Here is a 20,699-nt window from a genome sequence, read left to right as displayed (position 1 = left end):
ACCTACAAGGCTATAAGGGACTGTCAGCTGATTTCTCAACAGAAACTTTACACGGTAGAAAGGATTGGCAAGAAATATTCAAAATGATAAAAACAAGGACCTACAACCAAGATTACTCTTCCCAGTAAAGCTATCATTTAGACTGGAAGGAGAGATGAAAAGTTTCCCAGACAAGAAAAAGCTAAAGGAGCTCATCACCACCAAGCCAATATTATATGAAATGTTAAAGAGAATCCATTAAGAACATCAACAATATTAACAATAAAATGGCAATAAATTATATCTACCAACAATTGGATCCAAAAATTAAAATAAAAAATACAAGCAAAACAGAATCATAGACATAAAGAATATTTTGACAGTTTCCTGATGGGAAGAGTTTGGGGCAATGGGTGAAAGATGTGGAGGAATTAAGAAGTACAAATGGTAGTTGCAGAATAGTTGTGGATATGTAAAGTAGAGTACAGAGAACAGAGTAGCCAAAGAACATATATGCATGACCCATGGACATGGACAACGGTGTGGGGTTTGCATGAGAGAGTAAGGGTGGGCTGGGTAGGAGGGGCAAAGGGATAAAACTGGGACAACTGTAATAGCATAAACAATAAAATATAATTTTAAAAAATAATGATGAATGGTGGGCCTGAGGTGGGAAGTGGTAAGAAGTCAGGGTGTGCCCTGGCTGGTGTGGCTCAGTGGATTGAATGCTGACCTGTGAATCAAAGCATCGCTGGTTCAATTCCTAATCAGGGCACATGCCTGGGTTGCAGGCCAGGTCCCCAGTAGGTGGTGTGCAAGAGGCAACCACACATTGATGTTTCCCTCTGTCTCCCTACTTTTCCCTCTCTCTAAAAATAAATAAATAAAATTGAAAAAAATGAAAAGAAGTCAGTGTATATTGAGAAGAAGTTAAACTAAATGACTTCTAAAGGCCCCATAGGTGTTATGAGACTGGAGGAATGGCATCAAGTAAGGCTGCCTGCAGGTAAACCTGTACACCTGCAGCCAAATAAACCAGGGCAGGTGGCACAGGGAGTGCACCAGGGTCTGGCTGGATAACCTTAATGGTTTTCACCTGATACACATATTATCCATAGGCATAAGTATGCTCATGTAAACTGAATGTTGGCCGATTAAGACCATATGTTCTGCTCCATCTTGGAGACATATGACCAACACTTGCTTTCCACTCCCCTGTCCCAGTGATTACTATGACCACCATGCACTCTCCACCCCCAATCATACTGTCTTCAAAAGAGCCCTTACGGTTGGTGAGGTTTATGCTTTTTAATATTTAGTCATATGTGTAGAAGTCTTGTTCTCTAAAATTATAGCCAGGTCACCTTGATTGGATTTGGGGTATTACTTCATTGCTAATCAAATGCTAAAAGATCTTCTCTGTCTATGTTATTGTTAAAGATTACCAATCCCATTAATCAAGGTTTGATTATTCAAATTTTCAAATGCCACCTAGGCATTTTCCAGCTGTCCCGCCCTGTTCACACTTCATTCTCAGAAGGAAATCTCAAACCCAATTTGAAGGGTACCTTGTCCACAGCCACTTTTAAATATTGGATGGCCTCTCCCAAACCATGCTCTGGAAGCACTTTTCCTGCTACTACACTGTGTGTGTACAGAAAGTAAAAATAAGTTAAAATAGTCTGAAAGAAGTATAATTCAGAAGGTAAGTTTTCTTTTCTTTTTGGAAAAAAAAAGTTTATTGCTTTCTGGACCTGAAAATTAGGTGGCACACCTGGGGCCACACAGCGAGGTCGTGGGTTGTGAGTAGAGAACACACACTTCTAGGGTTCTGCTTTGACTGGGGTCATGATGGGCGGGGGTTTAGGGTTCCAGGGGCTCACTCTTTATTGGGTAAACAGGGGACTCAAAATGGGGTTGGGTGCTGGCTCTTCAGTCAGTGGCTGGCAATGTCTTGCAGATACCTGTGGTAGACACAGACGCCTCTTTGAAGTGGGTGACTCAGAATTCAAAGCGCTTTAACGCACTGTCAGGATGAGTGCTGTGGTCCAGGCACTTTAAGAGCTTCACTGGCAGGTGATCATTAATACAGCTGTACCGAAAACCCATTTCCTTCCATCTCTCCTCCGGGACTTTCACACTGTCTTCTCCACAGGATTCCAGGTTGGGTCCCCCGATATCATGCATAACCCAGATCTCAATGAGTGTGATTTTATCCTTCTGGAAATAGAGAACTTCAAAATCTGGAAAAACAAAACAATACAAATCAAAAACCTTTTTATGGGATAGGCTCCTGTGGGCTCCGATCCATTCAGCATGACGTGGAGCACGCCAGAACTATCTTTTGCGTACTGCATGGAAGCCCTGTCCCAGAAAGAATCCGCAGCATTGTTTTCGCAATCCTCTGATGTAGGGCAGGATTGGTAATGGAGTCCGGAGGCGTTTTCCTGGCGACACCAGCTCAGCAGATCTCCGACCCTGAGGAGCAAAAGTGGCTCACAGGCGCAAAGCGACGGGGGTTCTCCACAGAGCTGGTAACAAGGAACTGGTTGTTTTCCCAGAACAGGGACTTGCCTCTGGGAATGGAGTGCCTGGAGAGGTTTACGAAAAGGTCGTAGCCGGAGAGAAACAGAACAGGGGTCCTTCTCCAGCCCCGCGTGAAAGGCTTCCCAGATGGCTGTGCAGTTCTTGTCCCTGGGCACCGGAGCAACATCTAGTTTTTCTGAGTTACTGCCTAGGCATTTTCCTGTTTGCCCGCCCTGTTCACGCGAAGAATCGAAGAATCGGGACGTTTAGATAAGGACGTGGGTTTAGGATACCGGCCATAAGATACCGCTTTGCTTCTCTGGGACACCATTTAAAATAACCACAAAGCTCTGGCTGGTGTGGTTGACTAGACTGAGCACCCCAGAAGGTAAGTTTTCTATAATCAAAATGTAATATTAAGAACTGTGCAAATTACTACAGATCACATTAATTAGCTTTAGCTTTGGAGCATCTGTGTTGTTTACATAAGTCCCTACTGAATTATTTCTGTAATAAGGGGAAGGATGGAGAGGGAAATAAAAAGAATGTGAATGAATAGATGGATCTAAGATCCATCCAGAGCCCTGGAGTCAATCTGGATGCACGTGGGACGTGTAGAAAGTAAACCCTGGGCTACTGGTGCTGAGGGTTGTTCCATGATGAAACATGGGAAGCATCATTTTGCTGCTGGAATGAGAGTCTTCCTGTCAATAGGAGTTAACTTTTTTCAAATTATTTCACATTTATTTCTTATTGAAAAAGTAATATATGCACATAGCAAAAAATTTCCAAATTGTATCAAAGAAAATACAGTGAAAAAGTTCTTCTTCTTAGATAGTGTACATTTATAAATTTACTTATAATTGCCCATTGTTCTTCAAAGAGGTCGCACCCAGTTACATTCACACCAAAACTAAGTAAACTCAGCATGTCTACTTCCTTACTACATTTTTGCAAGCACTGTGTCTTAAAACTTCTGGGCCTCTGATAGAGGAAAAATGATAATTCATTGCTTGCTTATCTATTTATTTATTTAAATTAATTTATTAATTTTATTATTCCTTTGAGATTGAGCAAAGGAATAATTCCTTTCCATGAATTATTGGTCCTTATCCTATTATTTTATTCCCTTTGCTCATTTTTCTCTTGGTTGTTGGTCTTTTGCTTATCGGTTTGTAATAGTTCTATAACCCTGTAAAAAGATATTTTATTTTACATATAAGGAATATAGAGTTCATGAAGTTTAAGGAACATATCTAAAGCCACACAACTAGCAAGGAACAGAGTCAGAATTCAGACCTGGGTCCCTCTCATACTCATTCTACTTTGCCACAACGTTTCCCTTCATTTTGAAGATTATCACATCCACCCCATGTTCATTACAGCATTATTCATAATAACCAACATATGGAAGCAACCCAAGTGCCCACCAATAAATGAGTGAATGAAGGAGATGTGGCATATTTACACAATGGAATACACTCAGTCATAAAAAGGATGAAAGCTTACCTCTTGCAAGAACATGGATGAACCTAGAGAGTATTATAGTAAGTGAAATAAGTCACAGAGAGAACAAATACCATATACTTTCACTTAGATATGGAATTTAAAGAGCAAAATAAATGAACAAAATAGAAACAGATTCATAGATTCAGGGAACAAACTGAGGGTTGCCAGATGGGAGGGGTGTTGGGGAGCTGTGCAAAAGGTGAAGGGATTAGGAAGTACAAATTGGTAGTTACAAAATAGTCAAGGAGATGTAAAGTACAGCATAGGGAATATAATCAATAATACTGTAATAACAATGTATGGTGCCAGGTGGGTACTAGAATTATCAGGGGGATCATTTTGTAAATTATATAACTATCTAACCACTATGCCATACAGCTGAAACTAATATAAAATAATATTGAATGTCAACTGTAATTGAAAAATAAAATTGAAAAACAAAGATCACATCAATGTGAAACATTAATTCCCAGTTAGTGTTCTTTGTTCTGCTGACCTCATAAAAGTACATTGTAAGTCCTTTCATTTAGTTCTAATAACTGTATGCAGGTCTTGCTTTGGTTTCTTTTAAGTAGATATGTGAGTGCAGTTCAGGGTAGGCCACTGCAGTTCCCTGAAATGCAACCCCTAGTCCAATGTGGTCTCCCGGACATGACACATCCAGAAGTAACGACAGCCAGCCTAGGGCCCCCAGGGACCTCCAGCACACACCTCAAAGGTTTGGCCTGCTGAAAACTTACCTTAGGAATGCAAGTGCCAAATCTGTACAATTGTACAAATCTCCTGGTGTGCCTTCTTCCTGTGATGTCCTATGTGGAAGTTTCAGAAGCAGACATATGTCTTACTTCCATGGAAATGATTTTATCACCCAACTCCAGTGGTTCAAAAAAACTTTGGTTTTGAGCCAATTGAAAAATCTCTGGTTCCTGCCCTGGCTGGCGTAGCTCACTGGATTGAGCGCGGGCTGCAAACCAAAGTGTCACAGGTTCAATTCCCAGTCAGTGTACATGCCTGGGTTGCAGGCCATGACCCCCAGCAACCGCACACTGATGTTTTTCTCTCTCTCTCTATCTCCCTCCCTTCCCTCTCTGAAAATAAATAAAACCTTAAAAAAAAACCTCTGGTTCCTGAGCAGTTATCTATCTTTTCTCTTACATGCCTTTTCTCCTGTGTCCCATAACCTAAGCTTGATTCCTACAAGGCCCAGCCACCAAGAAAGGCATTGTCCTGTCCCCATTTCCAAAAGGAACAAAGGGGGAAAATCTGTATAGAAAGGCATAGCGACAGGAAAAAATTTACAAGGTGGAGTTTAGGAATAATAAAGACCTTGAAATCAACTGGGTAAATCAGAAAAGTTTAAGAGTTAATCTAACCATCTTTGTATATTTCCAAAATGTTCATAGCTTTTGTCCAGTAATGCCCAGAGTAGGCTTTATACAAATATAATTCCACAATCATTTTTACAGATGTCTCTTTCTCAGGTTCTTTGTGTCAGCACAGTGCCTATATAACATTATTACTGAAACCCAAAAAAATCTGGCTTAGAGAAAATCTGCTCTGCCCTGAGATTTCCAACAAGTTGTCTGTCACTGAAGTACCATATCAATAAAATATACACAAAATAGATAATTCGAAAGGCTTTTAACTGTATTTTATTTTTGCAGTGAAGATTTTTAAAGTTTCCTTAGAGAACTTAATGTGTCAGAGGCATAGGTCAAATGAAAGTATATCATACAAATAAAACAGAATTAAAGAGAAAGAAACAAGACTTCCATATAAGACCTAAGACAGACAAAATTGGGGAGCATTCAACACACTGGTCCTGCTAACCCCTTACTTTATTTCTGCTTATGGCAGAAAGGTGCCTAGAGGGGAAAAAGCATATTATCCATAAGAGAAAACCAGGAGCTCCAGGCAAGACTGTTTGGTTCTTGGGCAGATGTCATTCATATCTCTTAAAAGTAGTCAGATAGAGGAGGTTACTTTCTCCCTGCAAAAGGAAAAGAAGGAAGGAAGGAAGGAAGGAAGGAAGGAAGGAAGGGAGGGAGGGAGGGAGGGAGGGAGGGAGGGAGGGAGGGAGGGAGGGAGGGAAAAGGAAAAGGAAAGGGAAAAGAAAAGAAAAAAGAAAAGAAAGAAAAAAGAAAGGAAAGGAAAAGAAAAAAGAGAAAAGAAAAGATAAGATGGCAGGCTGGAGTGTTGTATTAGAGACAAACCCTGCTTTCAGTGGCAGTGTATTTCTGAAAGTTACACAGGAAAGGAGAGCTGTGAAAAATGAATGCCCTCTGTTCCCCTGAAAAGCAGGGGTTCTCAGGCAGCTCGTTGGCCTCAGCATCTCTCCTTTGTCTGTAAAGCACAGTCCTGGTTGACTCAGTCATTGATTCAACAATAACAGTGTGTAGGGAACAATTACAGAACCTAAAAAAGAAAAGAGACATGAATGGGATATTTCCTATCAAATTCTGGAGAGAAGGGAAACAGAAACAAAATGGGCCTAGGGTCTTGGAACAGCGCTACTGCGTCTGCTGGGTTTATGGGGCTGAGACACAGGTGAGTGAAGCCGACACCCTCAGCCAGCAAATGCCACCCATTCCAGTGTACTCTGGAAGGAACTCAGCCCAGGCCAAGGCAAGACTGCAGAGTCTGCGTGTTAGCTCATGAATCCATTAAGGGAGAAGGGAGGAGGATGCTTCCGATGTATCCTGAGGAAAGAAATAAAAAGGTCCTGCATTTCCATTTCAAGTTTCCAAGTTATTTTGCATCTCTGAGGCCACAATGAAAAAATTCAGGAATTAAGAGCTAACGACACCTGTTGCAAGAGTCAAGTGCTAAAAGAGAGAGCTAGGGCAACATGGTTCCTATTTGGGAGGGATTCTCAGTCTTGTGACACGATGAATAAAAATGAATTTCAGCAATGCAATAATTCTGCAAATATAATGTGTCCGAGGTGCTGTGGAGAGTGTGTTTCTCCCCCAGAAGTGCCAGTCACATTGGAGCCTATGTAAGTCAAGCACCCTTGAAGTGTAATATGCACAAACTGAGCTCCTGTGTGTGGCTGCCTTGCTTCTCTTTCTCCAGCTTCCCTGTCATCACCCACAAGAGTCAAAACAGAGTCCCAGAGTTCCATGTGCTCCAGAGAAGTCTGTTCCACCCTGGCCTTCACACCTCCATCACAAAGAGTGAAGAGAGGACTTCAGAACTCTGTGTGCTCCTGATGACACCCTCACTCCCCCCACAACATTTATAACTTTGCCATCAGGGTCTGCCTTGAGGCCACCATAGCTAATATCACAGCTTTTCCCCTACTCATATTTAACACTGCAAGAAGCCCTAGAACCCCAATGCATCCTTCATCCCATGGACTCTAAGCCCCAAATGGCTCTGTACCCTCCCTTTTCTGATCCCATTTCCAGTCCATTCCCAACTTTCTGAAACCCACTTTTACCTCTGGAATTTGCTATCAATCATCAGCAAACACCTTCTACTCTCGACTTCTTTCGTCAGTATTTCTCTCTCCTTCTTGCTCAGACTGAAATCTGGCTTTCCTTTGAGGACATTTCTTCCCTCTCCAGCCCTTTCAAGTGATGCTGGTTTTCTTTCCAGCATTCTTCATATACTTGGGGTAGATAAATTCCTTCTCATTACAGCTTCTCTTCCTCCCCCCATCTCTATAAGCCACTATATTACAATTCCATGTCAATAAATGTTTCCATTCACGACTCTTCTATGTTAGTCATCTGTTGTCCCTGCCACATCTATTGTCCCCTTTGATTTTAGCTGCTGGCTCTTGTCAAGCTATACAGTATTACTTCTGTCATAATTCTTGGTGTCACTATCTCATATAGGTCCATTCACTTCCCTTGAGCCTTTCTTCCAAGGACATTGTTTCCCATCTTACCTTAGCCACCCTCCCCATGGTTAGAACTTAGATTTTGTCACTAGCAATAAATACAACCAGTCCGTTATCTCAATTTCATGCACTGATACTCTCCAGCCCCTGTCTTCTATCCTTCCATCTCACTATCTCTAGTACCTAACTCCAAAAATTATCTGGCTGCCAACAGGGCCTGAAACCAAATGATCCTTCCACTTTTTCACTATCCTTCATTCCTTTCACATCCTTCATCCTTCCTAACCCAGCTTAGATCCCATCACTGATTATTTTCACCACTTTCTAGCATGCACCTGTCTTCCTTTGTCATACTTGCATGGCAAAGCCCTCCATTCTCTGTCCACACAGAAGCAGCTGCATGTGGCTGGAGAAAAACACACAATCATGCCGAGTGTCCTCACTTTAAATTCATGACCACAGACCTCAAAAATTCCTTTAGTACTGCCCAGGAAGCCTGTTATGTTTCTTTCTTCTTGCCTACTCTCATAAGTGACTATTTCATTCTTTTTCCTCAAATCTTCCATACCACCATCCCAGCCTCACACTCAACTAAAAACTTGCCTCTTATCTCACTAAAAAATTAGAAGCAAGCAGAAAAGAACTTCCACAAGTGCCCCCTACCACACTACTCACCTTTCTGCATCTGTGCCTACATACTCTATGTAAACCCCCTTTTACATAATCTTTTAAAAAATATTTTATTGATTATGCTATTACAGTTGTCCCATTTCCCCCCTTCACTCCCCTCCACCCTGTACACCCTCTCCCACCCATATCCCCCCCTTTAGTCATGTCCATGTGTCATACTTATAAGTTCTTTAGCTTCTACGTTTCCCCATACTATTCTTACCCTCCCCCTATCTATTTTCAACCTACCATCTATGCTACATATTCTCCATACCTTTCCCTCCTCTCTCCTCCTCCCACTCCCCTGTTGCTAACCCTCCATGTGATTTCCATTTCTGTGGTTCTGTTCCTGTTCTAGTTGTTTGCTTAGTTTCTTTTGGTTTTGCTTTAGGTGTGGTTGTTAATAATTGTGAGTTTGCTGTCCTTTTACTATATATGTTTTTTTAAAATCTTCTTTTCTTAGATAAGTCCCTTTAGCATTTCATAAAATAAGGGCTTGGTGATGATGAACTCCTTTCACTTGACCTTATCTGAGAAGCACTTTATCTGCCCTTCCATTCTAAATGAAAGCTTTGCTGGATAGAGTAATCTGGGATATAGGTCCTTGTCTTTCATGACTTGGAATACTTCTCTCCAGCCCCTTCTTGCCTGTAAGGCCTCTTTTGAGAAATCAGCTGACAGTCTGAGGGGAACTCCTTTGTAGGTGACTGTCCCCTTATCTCTTGCTGCTTCTAGGATTCTCTCCTTCATTTTTACCTTAGCTAATGTAATTATGATGTGCCTTGGTGTGTTTCTACTTGGGTCCAACTTCTTTGGGACTCTCTGAGCTTCCTGAACTTCCTGGAAGTCTATTTCCTTTGCCAGATTGGGGAAGTTCTCCTTTATTATTTGTGCAAATATGTGTTCAATCTGTTGCTTTTCTTCTTCCCCTTCTGGTATCCCTATAATTCAGATGTTGGAACATTTAAAGATGTCCTGGAGATTCCTAAGCTTCTCCTCATTTTTTTGAATTCTTATTTCTCTGTTCTTTCCTGTTTGGTTGGTTTTTTCTTCCTTCTGGTCCACTCTATTGTTTTGAGTCCCAGTTTCCTTCCCATAACTATTGGTTCTCCATGCATCTTCCTTCATCTCTTTTATGGTAACCTGCATTTTTTTATATAATTTGTGCCCAAAATCAACCAATTCTGTGAGCTTCGTGATCACCAGTGTTTTGAACTGTGCATCTGATAGATTGGCTATCTCTTGGTTGCTCAAAAGGATGAGCCCTGGGGCACTGATCTGTTTTTCTGTTTGAGACATGTATCTCTCTCTCTCTCTCTCTTTTTTTGTTTGGTCTGGTTGCTCCTGTTATAGTGAGGGGCAGAGCCTTAGGTGTTCACCGGCGCTGGGCACCCCAGTCGCTATATTGTGACATTGTATGTGGGGGTGGGGGCGGGGGAACAATGGCAGAAGCTCTGCTCTCCTGGGACCTCATTCCCTTCCCTGGGATCCTGGGCTGCGCACTCTGTCCCGGTCCACACTGTCCCGGTCCACAATCACCACCTCACTGGGTCCACCAGCTGCCGCTTGCATACTCAGGGTCCACCCGCTGCAATCCTGCGTGCCCCAGATGCCTTACGCGCTCCCAGTTGCCTTATGTGCCCACTGCTCTCTGCTCTCTACGCCTCTACCTGTGCTGCAACCCGTGCCTGGCTGCTCCTCTCCGCCCCTCCTACCAGTCTGGATGAACGGGTCCACTTTAACTTCTTGGCTGTCTGACTTCCATTCAGATAAATTCTCTATCAGTTCTGGGTGTTATTCTAGCTCTAAATTGTTGTTGTTCTAATCTTGGTTGTGTGTGGAGGTATGGTGTGTCCACCTATACCTCCATCTTGCCGGAAGTCCCCCCTTTTACATAATCTTACCCAAGGAAAACCCTTCTGCCTGTGCATTAGACCCCATCCCCTCTGCTTTCTGAAAGACATTACTCAGTAATGTTCCTCTCTCCTCCTACATCATCAATTTTATGCTCTCCATTTGTTCATTATCAACATACAAACACTATTATTTCTTCCTATTAAATAAAAGGAAAAAATGAAACCAAGACCCTCTAATTTTCTAAGCTAATACACATTTCTCTACTCTTCCCCTTTGAAACAAACTGTCCTCTGTGTTAACTGTCCAGTGATCTACTCTCAGACTCCAAAAGTAGTTCATGTTCTTCCCCTCACGTGACCTATTCTGTTACCTTACTTGAACCATCAGCAGTTTTTGACACAGGTCACCACACAACTTCCTCCCTGAAACATTTTCTTCATTTGGCTTCCAGGTCAGGACACTTTTCTAGTTTTCTTTCCATTTCACTATCCACTCCTTCTCATTCTCCTTTCCCAGTTTCACTTTGTCTCCCTGACCTACAAATGTTGAGGGCTGTAGGACTCAGTGCCTAAACCTCTGCTCTTCTCCATCTATGACTACTTGCTTGGTGAGTCATCTAGTCTCATAATTCAAAACACCACCTACAGGTTGACAATTCCTATATTTATGTTTCAAGCCTGCACCTATCTCCTAAACTCCAATTTCATAGCCAACCATCTACTCTACATTGCCCCTCAGGTACCTAAAATGGGCATCTCTAACTTAACAAATCCCAAACCAAACTCCAGGACTTCCTAATTACAATAAATGGTGACTCCATTCCTCCAGTTGCTCAGGGCAAAACCCTTAGTCATCATTGACCCTCTTTCCTTCACATCATCATCTAATCTGTCAGAAAATCCTATTTGCTATACCTTCAAAAATATATACATAACCCAATCTCTACTCACCACTTGCACTACTACCACCTTGGACCAAGTCATCATCTCCTCTTACCTGGATTGTTGTAACAATCTCCCAACTGGTCACCCTGTTCCCATGCTTGGCCTCTCTTGGGTCTTTTCTCAAAGTAGCCAGAAAAATACTTTTTAAAAATATAAGTCAGATCATTTTACTCCTCTGTTCAAAACCCTCTACTAGCTTTCCATCTCTTCGCATAGTATGAACAAAAGCCAACCCCTATAAGCACAATGCAATCCAGCCTCCTATTATCTTTCTGATATTATCTCTTACATTCTCCCATACATTCTCTCTATTCCAACCACTGGCCTTCTTGCTGTTCTTCAAATCCACCAGCTTTTGCCCACCCCAAAGCCTGGCTTCCTCACTTCCTACAAATCTTCATTAAAATTTAACCACTCAGTAAGACTTTCTCTCTTCTTTCCAATATGACTTTCCTGCATTATTTTTCTTTATATGACTTCACCATCTGATATACTATATAAATGTTTTACTTTAAAATGAAATAAAATATACCCACAGAAAAGTGCATGTAAGTGTCCAGCTCAATTAATTTTCACCATCTGAACACAGCCATGGAACCAGCACCCAGATCAAAAAACAGAATGTTACCAACACTTCTGGAATCTCCTCATGCTTTCTTGTAGCCACTATCCATTCCCTTCCTGCTCCAAGGGCAACCATTATCCTGACTTCTAGCAGCATAGATTCATTTTGCCTGTTTTGTATTTCATATAAATGGATTCAATTCAGTGACATACTACATATTTTATTGATCTGTTTATTTACTGTTTATTTCTGTCTACTACTAGCATGTAAGCTCCATAAGGGTAGGGTTTATTTTATTGATTGTTGCATCCCCAATGCCTAAAAGAGAATCTGGTGCAGAGTTGTAGCCCAACAAATATTTCATGAATGCATGAATATTGAACAAATGGAAATGACAGAAAATTAAGAAGGGTGTCAAGTCTGAGCCAAATCTCGAAGGATGCACAGAAGCCCAATAGGCACTCCAAGAAAAGAAATGCATCCTAAGCATAGGAAGAGTCTCCAGAAATGAACAAATGAACAAAATCTAGAAACCACAAAGAGTTAGTAAGCTAAGACCAACAAGCAATAGCCTTGTGCTGAAAAACAAAGGGATAAGAGGCTAGAAAAATAGGTATATGTCAGATCTCAAAGGACCTTATACAAATAAGTCCATGAAAGGAGGTGAAGAAAACTAAAATATATGGGCCCTTTATGCATTTCCAGGATCTATTTTAGATACTGAAATTTAGTGAGACATAAAGCAGGGATTTCCTTGAAGTTATCTCATTGATAACTTACCCTAGTGTCTCAGAAGAGAGTCTGTGGCCCGCTGTAATGGTCAAAGACATCCACCCACTCTTGAATATATGGGAGAAGCTTAATAGTCTACAGAATAAGTAACCCCATTCTTCTTTCCCTTAAAGAAAAGGACAAATCAAAAGAGGACATTTAAATCTCTGAGTCCATCTAGTTAGTCCTGTTTTACTGGAATGAGGCAGGAGTCAGGAGCTCTGCTTTCCTCACCTGCTGCTCAAGACTTTGAGGAGATAGCACCCCATCCTCATAGGGAGGGATAGGCCAGAGTTTCCCTGGGTCTTCACCACCCCTGAGGACCAACATTCTACATCAGTGGTTCTTGAATTTGAGAGTGAGTAAAAATCATCTGGAGGCCTTATTAAAACACAAATTGTTAGGTCTACCCTCAGAATTTTTGCTTCAGTAAGTCTTGGGTGGGGCCTGAAAATCTGCATTTCCAGCAAGCTCTCTGTTGGTGCCAATGTTGCTGGTCTGGGGTTTCTGCTTGGAAAACCACTACTCTCCCCAGTGCTCACACTTTACACTTTCAAAGGTTATTATAATGGAATGAAATTAGGACTCAATGACAGAATAAAATTTAGGAAATAGAAAGTATGTGAAAATTAAACAACACAACTCTAAATAATGGGTCAAATAAGTTATCCTGAGGGAAATTAGAAAATACTTTGAGATGAATGAAAATGAAAACATAACATACCAAAACTTATGGGATGCAGCTAAATCAGCACTGAGAAGAAAATTTACTACTGTAAATACCTATATTAGAAAGAAGATCTCAAATCAATAACCAAACCTTGTACCTCAACTTTCTAGAAAAAGAAAATTAAACTAAACCCAAAGCAAGCATAAAGAAGGAAATAATAAAGACTAGAGTTGAAGTAAATGAAATAGAGAATAGGAAAAGAACAGATAAAATAAATAAAACCAAAAGTTAAAGATTAACACAAATCCTTCACATACTCTTCAGAAAAAACCACAAGATAAGAGAACACATTTCAACTTATTCCATGAGATCAATAATATCGTAATACCAAAACCAGATAAAGATATCACAAAAGGAGAAAGCTACAGGCCAATATCTCTTATGAATATAGAGACAAAAATCCTCAACAAAATACCTGCAAACAGAATCCAGCAACATAGAAAAAAGATTATATACCATGACCAAGTGTGATATATTCCAGGAATACATGAGGTGAGCTCAATATACAAAAATCAATGAGTGTGATGTACCATATTAATAAAGGACAAAGACTGCATGATTTTCTCAATAGATTCGGAAAAAGCATTTAGCAAAAATCTTAAATTTTTTCTTGATAAAAACACTCAACAAGCGGAGAGACTTCCGGCAAGATGGAGGAATAGGTGGATGCACCGTACCTCCTTGCACAACCAAGATTAGAACAACAATAATTTACAGATAGAATAACACCCAGAACCGATAGAGGATTTATCTGAATGGAAGTCGGACAGCCAAGAAGTTGAAGTAGATCCGGACTGGTAGGAGACGACGAGCCGGGTGGGCGCAGGGCTGGCGCGGGTCAGCTGCGTGCAGAGGTCGGGGAAAGTTTGGCGTGAAATCAGCGTGACAGCCATCCGGGGCACAAGAACGCAGCGGTGATCCCTGAGTACGCAAGCTGCGGCAGGCGGACCCAGTGGGGCAGCGATTGTGGACCAGGGCAGAGCTCGCGGCCCAGGATCCCAAAGAAGGGTCTGGGCCCAGGAGAATGGAACTGCCGCCATTGTTCCCTCCCGTCCCTGCCCCCACCCCTGCCCCCACATATAATGTCACAATCTAGAGACTGGGGTGCCCAGCCCCGGTGAACACCTAAGGCTCCGCCCCCTACTGTAACAAGAGCGACCAGACCAGAAAAAAAAGAGAGACAGGGACAGACATGTTTCCAACAGAGCAGATCAGTCCCCCAGGACTCATCCTTTTGAGTGACCAAGAAATAGCCAATCTATCAGATGCACAGTTCAAAACACTGGTGATCAGAAAGCTCATGGAATTGGTTGATTTGGGGCACAATTTAGATGAAAGGATGCAGGTTACCATAAAAGAGATGCAGGAAGATACGCGGAGGAGAGCCAATAGTGAAAGGAAGGAATCTGAGTCTCAAAACAATACAGTGGACCAGAAGGAAGATAGAATCAACCAAGCAGGAAAGCATGATAAAATAAGAATTCAAAAAATCGAGGAAAAGCTTAAGAGCATCCAGGACACCTTTAAACATTCCAACATCCGAATTATAGGGGTACCAGAATGGGAAGGGGAAAAGCAACAAACTGAGCACGTATTTGAACAAATAATAAAAGAGAACTTCCCCAATCTGGCAAAGGGAACAGTCTTCCAAGAAATCCAAGAAGCTCAGAGAGCCCCAAAGAAGTTGGACCCAAGAAGAAACATACCAAGGCACATCATAATTACATCAGCCAAGGTAAAAACGAAGGAGAGAATCCTAGAAGCAGCAAGAGATAAGAGGACAGTCACCTACAAAGGAGTTCCCATCAGACTCTCAGCTGATTTCTCCAAAGAGACCTTACAGGCAAGAAGGGGCTGGAAAGAAATATTCCAAATCATGAAAGACAAGGACCTACATCCCAGATTGCTCTATCCAGCAAAGCTCTCATTTAGAATGGAAGGGCAGATAAAGTGCTTTCTCAGATAAGGTCAAGTGAAAGGAGTTCATCATCACCAAGCCCTTATTTTATGAAATGCTAAAGGGACTTATCTAAGAAAAGAAGATAAAGAAAAAACATGTATAGCAAAAGGACAGCAAACTCACAAATATTAACAACCACACCTAAAGCAAAACCAAAAGAAACTAAGCAAACAACTAGAATAGGAACAGAACCACAGAAATGGAGGGCACATGGAGGGTTAGCAGCAGGGGGGTGGGAGGAGGAGAGAGGGGGAAAAGGTATAGAGAATAGTAGCATAGAATGTAGGTTGAAAATAGATAGGGGAGGGCAAGAATAGTACGGGAAATGTAGAAGCTAAAGAACTCATAAGTATGACACATGGACATGAACTAAAGGGGGGGGGGAATGTGGGTGGGAGCGGGGGTACAGGGTGGAGGGGAGAGAAGAGGGAAATGGGACAACTGTAGTAGCATAATCAATAAAATATATTATAAAAAAACACTCAACAAGCTAGCAATAGAAGACAACATTCTCATCCTGATAAAATCCATCTACAATAAACTCATAGCTAACATCACACTTAACAGTGAAAGACTGAATGCTTTGTCCTTAAGATCAGAAACAAAACAAGAACATTTACTCTCACTTCTTCTATTCAGCATTGTACTGGAGATTCTAGTCAGGAAAGTTAATCAAGAAAATGAAATATAAGTAATCAAAACTGGAAAGAAATAAAACTGTCTCTATTCATAGATAACATAATCTTGTATATGGAAAATACTAAGGAATCCTCACAAAAAAAACCCCACAACTAATAAATCCAACAAAGTTGCAAGATACAAAATCAATGTACAAAAATCAATTGTATTTCTTTATATTAGCAAAAATATTTCTAAAATTAAGAAAGCAATTGTATCTACAAAAAGTGAAAAAAATAAAATACTTAAGAATAAATTTAACAAAAAAATTATGACATATACAGTGAAATCTATAAAACACCATTGAAAGAAATTAAAGAAGACCAAAGTAAATGGAAAGACATCCATGTTCATAGATTGGAAGACAACAGCATTAAGATGGTAGCACTCCCAAAACTGATCTATAAATTCAACACATTCTGTTTCAAAATCCCAGGTGCCGTTTTTTGCAGAAATTGATAAGCTGATCCTAAAGTTCATATGGAAATATTGAAATAAGAATAGCCAAAACAATCCTGAAAAAGAAGAATAAAATTGGAGGATTCACACTTCCCTGTATCAGAACTTACTAAAAAGCTAGAGAAATCAAGACAGTGTGGTAGTGGCATAAGGATAGATAATTCAATGGAATGTAATTCAGAGTCCAGAAATAAACCCTACATTTATGGTTAGTTGTTTTTTTGACAAGGATGTCTAGAGAATTCAATTGGGAAAGATTAGTCTTTTCAGTAAATGGTCTTGAGAACACTGAATTCTATACACAAAAGAATGACATTGTACCTCTATCCTATATCATACACAAAAATTAACTAAAAATGGATCATAGGCTGGCATGTACAAGCTAAAATCCTAAAACTCTTAAAAGAAAACATAACAGTAAATCTTTGTGACCTTTGATTAAGGAAATCAAATTCCCTTCTGCTTCAAAGGACATCATCAAGAACTGAAAAGAAAATACACAGTAGGGGATAAAGTATTTGCAGATCATATATTAGATAAGGGACTGGTATCCAAAAAATATAAAGAAGTCTTACCACTCAATAATAAAAAGATAAGTAGCCCATTTTTTAAAATGGGAAAATGATTTAAATGAATATTTCTCCAAAGAAGATATACAAATCACCAATAAGCACATGGAAACATATTCAACATCATTAGCCATCAAATCAAAACCACACCCAATAGAATGACTAAAATAAAAAAAGACAAAGAATAATGAGTGCTGACAAGGATGTTGAGAATGAACTCACATACACTCTTGGTGGGAATGTAAAATGACACAACCACATTGGAAAACAGTCTGTTAGTTCCTCAAACTAACAGTCTGTTAGTTGGAAAAAATGGAATTACCACATGACCCAGCAATTCTCTTCCTAAGTATGTATCCAGGAAAACTGAAAACATGTCCACACAAAAACTTACACACCAATATTCATAGCAGCATCATTCATCATTGCCAAAAAGTGGAAACACCCCCCATTTTCATCAACTGATGAATGGAGAAAGTGGCATATCTATACAGTGGAATGTTATTCAGCAATAAAAATAAATGAAGTGTTGATACATGCTACAACATAAACTTTGAAAATATTATAATTCTGAGTGAAAGGAGCCAGTTACTACATATTGTTACATATTGTATGATTCCACTTATATGAAAGGGTCATCAATGAACATGTATGAAGGACCCACAGACAAAACCAAAGCGGGGTAAGATTGAGGGTGGGGGATGGAGGTGGGTGGGGCAGGGGAAAGTGGTGGTGGGAAAATGGAAACAACTGCATTTGAACATTAATATAATAAAAATAAATAAATAAAAAATTAAAAGGTCCAAATAGGCAAATCTATAATATATTGTCCAGAAAGTAGATTAGTGTTTGCCTAGGACTGGAGAAACAGTGAGAGGAATGGAGAATGAGAGCTAATAGACATGGAATTCCTTTTTAGGGTAATATGTTCTAAAATTAGATAGTGATAATTGTTACACAACTCTGTGAATATACTATAACAATTAATTGCATACTTCAAATGAATAAATTTTATGGCATGTGAATTATATATCATACAGGTATTTTTTTAAAGTTTTATAAATATAGCTCTTTTGGACTATAAAAATAATGCATATTCATTACAGAATGTTGCATAAGACAGACAAGTAAAAAAAGAAAGGAAAAATTGCCTTAATCACACCATGCAGAAATAACTAGTAATCGTCATTAATAAAAATAGTTATCATTATTATTATATATCCTCTTTTTTAAAATATGCTTACAGTTAAAGAACCTGGGTTCATACTACACATACAAGCTTATATCTTGCTTTTTTAATGACAGGGAGAAAGGCTCACAAAAATTATATTCTTTATACTTTTTCAGGATTGTTTTACTATTCTTGTTTAAAAATTTTAGTAAATAATTTTCACATTTGTATAATATTCACAGCTAGTTACTGGGAGATCCAGTATTACCAAAGTGCATGTGTTGATTACTGCCATGTCCTATGCCCATATTGACCAAACCTGAAAGGGGACAATCAATGTTTGCATGAAGTCAGACTCCCTTACCACTTCTCGTACAGAGGTTGTACTGCCTTGGACAACTACCTCACCTCTCCTGACTTCTGTTTCCTCACTCCCACATGCTGTGGTTAGTAGAAGATAATGCCTAAAGTCCCTGCCAGATCTAACCCTCCAAGGAGGTCTTGGTAAGAATATAAGTCAGGAACGTAAGAAGTATCACCATGCCTTCCTCCTTGAAAGAGAAACAATAGGACCACCAAGGTCAGCATACATCAATGACTGCCTGAGGCTGTGGATGCTATAACACAAGTAACTTATTGCCCCTGAGTCACTATGGTATAGTGGGAAGTACACAGGCCTTTGTTAATTTAGACTTGGGTTCAAATCCTGCAATCTAGTACTTTCAGCTGTGTAGCCTCTGTGTAATTTATGGTTTCTCCCTGTTTCCTTCTCTGCTAACTAGGGTAATAGTATCTACCTCAGAAGTCACTGCAGGGTTAAATGGGGTATGTGAAGGTACCTAGGTCCACCCTACAATACCATATATGTTCAATAAATACATGTTCCTTTTCTTATATGCTTTTTCAAGTCTTTGAATCCTTCCTTGAGGAGTGAGAAAATAGTTTGGAAGTAACAGAACTGACTCACACAAACTTACCCATCAAATTTTCTCTGAAGGACCCTGTCGAGGAACTGCAGGCTTCCGCAGAATGTAGTTAGATAAAACATTAGGGCTGTCTAGGGTTCATGAATGGGCAGTGACTTCATTTCTAGTCTCATTGCTTATCACACACGGGCTCCCCTTCTCCAGACTTAGATCTATTCATGCAGTCTGTGGTCTTAAGTATTTAAATGCTCAGTATAAAAAAATAAGGCACATGAAGTTTGGATTCAGAAATAATAGGTTTGAATTTTAACTCTTGTGCTTATTAGGTATGTCCTTGGTCAAATTATTTAACTTCTTGGATTACTCAGATAGGAAGGGGACAACAATAACAATTACTTTTCAGGGCTGAGGCAAGAACTTAAAGTGAAATATATAAAGTGCCAGGCATATGGTGAGAGGCTCATAAATGGCAGCTACAACTACTCAGCCTGTCACATCACAAAGTTGATGCCCTTGGCAGAGGAACAGAAGCCTCATTGATAATAACTGCCATATCAATCAGGGTAAAAGTTGTCAGTCCCTAAAGTGTGGTTTCTTTTCAAACCCAAAGAGACTCCACCTCACCACCTTCTCTTGCCCCGAGTTACAGGCTTATGTTCCTGATGTTTCTGTAAATCTCCAAAGAACCCAGAAGTGCCTGATACATTTGGCATTCAGTAAATATTAATGACTAATAAATTCTCTGCGGTGAAACATACCCTGCCTTCACTCACTTACTGGGGCACTTGCGGATGATTCTGAAGGGCTGGTTGTTCACATCTGTCTCTGTTATGCGGCAGACATATTTCTTATTCAACTTAATGGGATATTTAAGGATGGAGAACACCTTGTAGAAGCCATTCACCTGCTCCTCCAGGACCTCCATGGTACTGTGGTTGCTGAGGTTCCTCTCTGCCTGGTCCAACCGTGTCACATTGGGCATGAGGTACCAGCCCTTGGAGATGCATGTGGCCACGTCCTCATTATCAATCCTATCATACTGCACCTGGGGCATTTCAGAGTCTGGTTGAAAAAAATAACAAAACAATTAGTTCCTTTTTTGTTTCATCCCCAGAGGACTGGGCTAGCAGAATCTTGCCCTGAGTTTTTACAGTAACCCTTATGTAGGCAACACATCTTGAGGTTCACTGTAGTTAAAATTTTAGTCCAGGCACAGTGAGATACAATTAGGAGATGTGTATGCTCCTACTCTTCAGGTTTCCCCTACTACTGCTGTATTTGTTTTTGGAATCTTCCCCTCTTTTGAGGGGTTTGTTTTGAACTTTTGGTGACCTCATGTAGTCTGCTGAGAAACACAGAAGATAACAAGTAAGTCTCACCATTCCCCTCACCATCTCTTCCAACTCCTACCCTGGAAGAACTCTGCCATGCCTCCCTCCACCCACTGTGAGATCGATCTCTGGTGGGATGAAGACCACTCCCCATGTAACCCTGAGAAAGGTGAGGATCCCTGAGGCACTATGGAGATCCACTGGTCCA

General features: G+C 40.4%; 1 pseudogene; it reads right to left on the bottom strand.

The window, feature by feature from the left end:
• Positions 1-1,954: 1,954 nt before the first annotated feature.
• LOC123827443 lies at positions 1,955-20,214 on the bottom strand (annotated as a pseudogene).
• Between the last annotated feature and the right edge of the window lie 485 nt (positions 20,215-20,699).

Source organism: Phyllostomus hastatus, unplaced genomic scaffold (genome assembly GCF_019186645.2).
Source record: "Phyllostomus hastatus isolate PE091 unplaced genomic scaffold, TTU_PhHast_1.1 phas_contig_86, whole genome shotgun sequence".
Lineage (NCBI taxonomy): Eukaryota > Metazoa > Chordata > Mammalia > Chiroptera > Phyllostomidae > Phyllostomus > Phyllostomus hastatus.
The sequence above is the reverse complement of the archived record's forward strand: the minus strand, read 5'-3'. Positions and strand labels throughout refer to the sequence as shown.